The sequence below is a fragment of the Anticarsia gemmatalis genome, chromosome 22, assembly GCF_050436995.1.
Source record: "Anticarsia gemmatalis isolate Benzon Research Colony breed Stoneville strain chromosome 22, ilAntGemm2 primary, whole genome shotgun sequence".
NCBI classification, from domain to species: domain Eukaryota; kingdom Metazoa; phylum Arthropoda; class Insecta; order Lepidoptera; family Erebidae; genus Anticarsia; species Anticarsia gemmatalis.
In genome coordinates, this window is record NC_134766.1 from 385505 (window position 1) to 393451 (window position 7947).

The following is a 7947-nucleotide window of genomic DNA, read 5'->3' on the forward strand; positions in this document are numbered from 1 at the left end:
GTATTACAAGCCTAATTTGTATTGCATAACCAAAATGAATGTACAATCAGTAATATATTGTTTGTTGACTAAAAAAATATTTTGGGACAACTCACACACGGTCATTTGATTCCAAACTAAGCAGAGCTTGTTCTATGGTAACCAAATAAGTGATAAACATACTTATATACTCCTAATTACATACTCATATATGTAGATATAATGACAACCAGGCTCAGAACTAATACTCCTGCTTATCACACAAAGATTGGTCCCGGGTGGGATTGGAACCCACCACACGCAGAGCTACGGTTACTGCGGCGAGGTGACCACGTTAACCACTGCGCCAAACGTGCAGTTATAATTATGTAAAATGTCCGTGAAACAAGTCCACCTTTACACCTTATTTCCCAATCGACTATGGTATCAGCCGCAGGGCTAAAGTTGATAAAACACCCACATTTGTCATCTCAAGTGTTATGATAAGGTCAAATCATCAAGTTATGTGGTCACTGCACAAACAACGAACTGGCGACGGTCACTGTCGAGTTTCTAGGCAGAAGGTCGAAGTATTGCGACATTACAGCGAGAAAACTAGCTGTGTTATTTATTTATTGTTACACGTTTTTTACATATTTTTGTTCTGATAAAACTATATATAGGGACATCGAAGCAAGGGACTTCTATCCACATGAGGGAAAGGTTAGTCCTTGAGTATATAACACTGATTGTAGCCACAATAGATCAGCGATAAATAAAAGCGGGCAGGTTAGAGACTTTGCATCCCCTCAAGAACTGTTTTAAATAACTTCAGGCATACAAGGTTTCATCACGATGTTCCTGTGCTGTTAAAATTTGTGCTAATTATTTGTAATTCGGACACAATTTGGAAAAGTTATTGATGTGTTGCCTCGGAGGGAGCGAGGGAGGCGAATACCAAAAGCCGGGACGATGGGCAAAATAAATAAATTACCTTATAGATTAAACTTCTATACATTTGTATGTTTTATTCAGAATTACCATCGTATTATTATAGGTTTAGAACAAAACTAGTCATTGCCGCCAAAAACTATTTGTAGATACCAACCATAGTAATTAATATCGTTAGAACAAATTTATTACTTAGTTTATCTTCATATAATATTAACTATTAACCTCACTTTAAACAAAAAATGACCTAATGTTTACTAAGTAATCGTAGACAACCTTCAATACTGAAAAAAATATTTCTTTGAAATTAACATACAAATTACTTTAAATATTTAATTGTTAAATTGCTCGAACCAATGTTATAGAGTTTTTGTTTTAATTGACTTTCGCAATAAACTACTATTTGCAGTGTTTTTTGCAAATAATCCGATATATTTTTATTTATGTTTCTAGAAATATATTTTGAAAGTAAAAAAATAGTTTTTGGAAAAATAAAGTTGTCTGAAAGGTTTGTCTGATTTTATTTTTATTTTTTATTTTATTTTATTTTATTTTATTTTATTCGGAAAACAAACAGTTTCTAAATCTAGGGTTACAACTACATACTTAACAAATAACCATTTATGTGTTTTCGCATATAAAAACTTATATAAACAGCTAGAGCAATGAATTTATATTTAAGTGCCTAAGTGTTTACAATTAAAGAACCGACTCAAACCACTGATTACTACTCTTTCTCGACTTAACTGTTTTTTCACGGTCTTTGTATTAAACCTATAATATTCTAACCATATTTTAGTTAGATATACCTATCTACTTGAAGATGCGGTATGAATAAGAGGCATCATTATTTTAATAGGGGGCTGTTTATATTAGATATTAGTTAATTGAGAATTAATCCTACTAATATTATAAATGCGAAAGTTTGTGAGAATGTATGTATGTATGGATGATTGTTACACTTTCTCGCAAATACTACTGAACCGATTACGATGGAATTTGGTATATTGGTAGCTGAAGACCCAGAATAACACATAGGCATTTTTATCCCGGAGTTCCCGAGGGATCGGGATGTACACGGGAGGGGTTTCCACGCCGACGAAGTCGCGGGCGGCATCGAGTTTTACATAATCTTCGTTTCAATATAAAATTCATATAAGTTTATATTTCTAGGGAGACACGCACAAAATTGCCTGATTGATCAGCAGCAAACATTGGCAACCTCGTGCGAAGTAGTTATAATATTGTAATATGTACAAGAAACTCCACAATGACTTGCAAAGAAATCGTATCGAAACTTGCGACACTCTGAAATTGTTAGCAATCAATTGAATTACACCTGACATTTGTGTAAAAAGTAATATAGCCGAGTGGTACAGCCGACGGCGAAGTTTTAGCTAAAATATCTTAAGATATTAGTTGATATTTTTAAGATAATACTCCCTTCCCTTACTTACTACGATCTCCGGAAACTTCTTTCTCATACATAAAAGTGATACCCTGAACGTGTAGACTGGTATGAATGGTACATCGAGATTTTGTTGATACCGTCTTCCATTACTTAGAGCCAATAGCCATTTTCGGGATACGCAACTAAGCCCCGTGCTTTTTTTTAACCCATTACTGTTCCCCTGCAGGGCAAGGGCTTCCTCCTGAACGCGGGGGAGGGGTTAGGCCATGAGTCCTCTCCCATGCTATGAATCTTATATGGTAGTGAAGTCAGCTTTCCTGAAGTTTTCCTCCACTTCGCTCTGCCCTGGACGTCATCTTTGGAAACCTCACACGCTATAAGAATATTCCAGGAAGTAAAAATTAAAAATAGAAGAATAGAATTTAGAATACCCAGGAGTTGAGCAGTTTAGCACATAAGTATTAGCAGTCAAATACTCTGTAGTTCAAACCGCTAAGGCTTGGCAATGATTTTCAACTTGCAGTTATTTCCTAACTGCATGCAATATTGCTCAGGCCCGCGTTACACGTTGATATTTAAACTATTTACAAAATTATTGCCAAACTACACACAACGTAAATATTAATGGTATAACAAGTACGAATTATGGCTATTGACCTGAAATCGACGAAATTCTTTGAAATACGATCACGATCTCAAAATCATCATCATCATCAAATATATCGTTGAAATTGATTTATCATAGATTTTATCTCATGTTTCGACAAAAAACTCTATTTGGATTAACTTTTCTAGCCGTGTAGTGTTTGGTCGGTTTTTTATTTAAACAACTCCCGCAAATAAATAAATGAAAGTCTTAATTTGTTAATATTCGGAAATGCATATTGCAATATTTCAGATATATTTATTTCACTTCAACATTTTATTTTCTCATGTCTGGTTGTTCTTAAAATAAATACAAAATGGATATCAGCTAAAAACACTACAATATTTTTTGTAAATTTATCAATATTGCTGTTAAATTTTATGTTAATAGAATATTTGCTTGCATCGTTTCTTAAGTCAGCACGATCTCGTCATTATTAGTAAAACCTTTGAAAAAAAGATATCTTCTTTCTAAAAACTACTTTAACTCAATACTTGTTAGAGCTCCCGTTCAAAACTGAGTACTTCTTACATGAGTGGTCACTCAAATAAAGTTAGTCAATCAGCACTTAGTAGTTGTAGTAAACACTTAACATTTCTGTCTCACTTGTATGCCCACACATAGATATTTCTCAACGGTAATGTCGAAAACAGAAGTCCAAACACGAGGTAAAAAAATATTTTTGAATCGTGGATAAGCAATTTAGAAAGAATAGTGACATATATGAACAGAGACAAAAAATATTACTTAATTATTCCGTTTATACAAATGTAACATACCTACCTTATTTAGACATGTCAGAAAAATATATTGCTTTTTTCATTTTTTTCATAATAATTGGTCTTGGTACTGGTATTGACGATAAATATAAGCACCATAAGATTATAGAAGGCATGAAACAAAGAAAACATAATTGTCTCACAAACCCAGCATGGTGGACGGTTCACTAAAATGGTAATACCAAATGATATGTATAAAACTCATAAAATACTTAATCGTTTGTTGAGAAACTATGTAAGCTATCATTACAGCACCCACAAATGGCCTTAAACCTATCACCAGCCATATTATAATCAAAAAAATTGAAACCAAACGAAATAATATATTTTAATCCATAACTGTCAAAATTTCGCGCCAAATGTTACATTATTGCACACAGATAATTAAAGTTTATGACGTTAATTAAAATGCCAAGAGGTACGTCAAAAAAAGGTTTTATTGCAACCTTGAAAGGGCTCTAGTTATTGGTTGTTGCGTTAATTTATCGAGGCTATAGGCCCTATTGACACATGGCTATGAAAACGGTACAGTTTTGTCCATAAATTGATTGATTTAAAGCTGTATTGTGATTATTTTGTCCATCACGCAACAGTTTCGTTGTTCGGTGTGGTTGATAAATGCCAAGGCTGTTGTTATTATACTATGTAGTGCCTAGGCCGAATATCCTTTCATTGTTCATGACGAAAAAATCATAAATCAGATGTTTCGATTATTATTTTTAAGTTTCCGTATAAAACACTACATTGTCGCTCTGGCGCATGGCGTACCTATTCAGTGTACCACTCGGACGAAATCGAGGTACAACCAAACCCGAAAAAAATATTTGTGGATCGCACAAATAAAATTGTTCCGTGTGGGAATCGAGCCCACAACCTCCCGACGCAACGGTAGGGGACTGGCGATCTAAACCACTGCGCCACGGTGGCAGCTAGAGTAACCTATAAGCTTTCATAAACTCTATTATTTAAAAGCGAATCTGGCCCTAAGTGAGTATTAAATTTATAAAGTAATTACATAAGTGTTTGACGTAATAACAAGTTAAATAAATAATTTGACCTTAAGCTATGGCGGTAGTCATTAGGGCATTTTTTGTTTTATACGTAATAGGTGGTTATCATATCAAAATTAAAAAGTAAATGTTTTTATTTAGGCCAGAGTTCTACTTCCTGTATTAGAGCAAAAACGTTTGTAACTAAATATTTAAAAACAACGACATCCGCGTTTTAAATTAATCTTGTACCATAAGATTTATGGACACATAATACAAACAGACCGTTAGGATTATTGATAATTTTATTATTTTCAATACACAAAACTTCGAAGACTCATTGTGTAACGTTTGCTAACATGATACAATTTCTGATCGTAGGTTTAAACGACTACTTGCGAGGTGAATTGGTCTAAGATGTAGACAAAGCTAATCAAATAGACTTTCCCACCGTTTGCCAGTTTTGCCGCCTTGCCCAACTTGGGAATAAAATCTGAGGCCCCATATTCAGAAGTTAGATACAATACCGAGCGTTTCACAAAAGCAGTAAGCTAATTCGTTTCGGATACGCAATTATTATGCACAAGCTCAAGTCTCAGTTTAAGTTTTTTTCTTATTATATAAATAATAGAAAATCAAAGGAAGCAATACATAAGTGAAGTAAACAGCAAGTTACATAGATAATAAGAAGTATTAAGTATTGGAAAGTATGGGAACATTGAGATAAGTACCTCTCCGGCACTCCGCGGCTCCGTCACGCGCACACAATACCAATTCACAGGAATTATTGCTTTACTTCTGTTTATACGATTTTCTTAAAAAAAAACAATTGGTTAATGATTCTTATATGTCGCGAAGTTTTACGGCTGATTAGTAACAATGGCGTAGTTGTTAAAGTGAGCGTCTTGGTTTATCTGCGTCGGGAGGTTACGGCTTCGATACTCGTGGGAGTTGCTTTTCAAATACCATAGGTTTTAAATACGGGAATCGTTGTTTAAAATCTATTAGTAAAAATAATTCTGTTTTATAGGAGTTAAAGCCAGGACATGAAGTTTAACATAGAAATAAGACCACCTTAACCGCAGCGCCTATGTGCACCGCACCGTCACGGTAATAGGTTCATATTATGTTTTATTTACAAACGTGTTTATTTAAGACAAAACGTTTATTTTTAGACATACACGATTTCTTTGAACCTATTACTGTCCCACTACTGGGCAAGGGTGTCCTCCCAAATTAAAAGAGGAGTTATGCATTAAGTCCACCACGCAGGCTAGCTGTGCAAGATATATTTGGAGACATAAAAAATATGCAAAAATATTACTTAACGCGGTACTCATTGTTAAAACTTAACCTTATCATTTTTTGACTCAAAAGGGTAGCGAACCGCCTCTACACATACCTTTTTTTAAACACAATCTACAATCAATTTTACCCAATAAGTACTAATACTCAATGGCGTAGCGTGCATTGGTGGGACCCCGTATAAAAATTGATTGGGGGCCCTTATATTGTTTGGGGGCCCTTATATTTTTTGGGGGCCCGTATATTGTTTGAGTGTAAAGATTTTTCACAAAAGAAAATTATATTAAATAATAATAAATTATTATTTATTTTTCCTTACACACATTTGGGGGCCCCCGTGGCCCGGGGCCCCGTATAATTGATACGGCAGATACGGCGGTAGCTACGCCCCTGCTAATACTTTCAAAATGTATTGTGCAAATCATAACCTAAGTTTTGAAAAAGTGCAAATCAATAAACCCAATGATCATTGCTTGTAATGTCGCAAGTGACGCCAAATATTGTAACTCGACACAGTTAGTTATTGGCCAAGTTTCAGCGTTTTATTTATTTTTTACTTCAAATCTCTACCGCTGAATAACGGACAAAAAATCATCGCATTTGAATCGGAACTGATTCGTTTTAAGATGTCAATTTAAAACTATTAACCTTTGGTTGCGAAATTTCTGTTTTGGGCCAAGTTAGATTAATGACTATGTGTAATAGTTTAGGCTTATAAGTTTAATTTGTAAAGTTAAATATAGTTTTTGTAATTATGAGATTTTAAGCACAGATTATGTATAAGCTAGTGTAAAGTAGTTGTTTTTAATTAAAACTGTAATTTTAACCACCTAATAAGTCCAAAATAAATATTCATCATTGGCCCGTGTCCATCTATCGCAGATGATTCGGGTAATAATAATTAATGGAAATAAATATATGTACATGATATTGCGTCTATTATAACTCAAATAATGTTGTAAATATAAGTAAAAAACTAATAATAGCAGGTACTTTGCTCGACTCGAGGACCGAACTGGAAACCTCATGATCAGCAGTCGGACACACTAGCGACCGCAACACAGAAACAGTCAGATAAACATAAAGTACTTATAAATAAAAATCATCTCTGCCTATAAACTAATACTATACTAAAAAAACTCATCAAATCAAAAGTAACCTTGATCGTGTATTATGCAAAAAACCTCATTGATAATAACCGGACATCTCTAATAAATTACTAGGTAACTCGTAAACTAGCTGCTAAAGTACCTACTAAATGATATTGACAAACAATATTTCATTCAAGTTACTTATATCAATACATATTTATTACAAAATTAATAAGTAAATAAAATTAATAAGACTTTATTAGATACTTTGATATTTTAAAGTAATATAATAAAAAGTTTTTCTCTGAAAAAAACATTTTCAAATCACTATTTCATATAAAACTTTAACTTTAACTTAAATGACAATAAAAAGTTGTTTACCCACCAGAAAACCATCGCCGAAACATAAATCTTTACGTTCACAACACAAAAAACTTCACACAATTATATCCATAAGTCATACGATCAACACAAAATTAATTCTAATTCATACAAATCACAATCACGATATTTAACGTAAAATAAAACGTGAACAGGTAACTAAGCTCTATGGTAAACGGCTGTGCGCGCGGAGAGTTGCCGCCAAAACGCGGTGAAATGTCAGTCGTTTGCGCGCGAAAGGTCGAATCAAAATGGCGGGGGGCGTAATATTGTTCATAATTTGTATAACCGGATAAAGTTGTTAGCGTACGCTCTATTATGTGACGTAGATAATTCTATGTCATTTTATGGTTTAGTAAAATTACTGGGTTAATGGTTTACTATTTATGGTCAAGTAAAAGTCTGACATGCAATTTTACGCTTTGAACTTTTGTTA

General features: G+C 33.7%; 1 protein-coding gene across 2 annotated transcripts in view; it reads right to left on the reverse strand.

Moving 5' to 3' along the window:
• LOC142982585 (uncharacterized) overlaps positions 1-7736 on the reverse strand; it is a 30631-nt gene extending 22895 nt beyond the window's left edge. For both annotated transcript variants that reach the window (XM_076129155.1, XM_076129156.1), the window contains exon 1: positions 7516-7736. The gene's annotated coding sequence lies outside the window, so the exon portion shown is untranslated. The remainder of the gene's footprint in view (positions 1-7515) is intronic.
• Between the last annotated feature and the right edge of the window lie 211 nt (positions 7737-7947).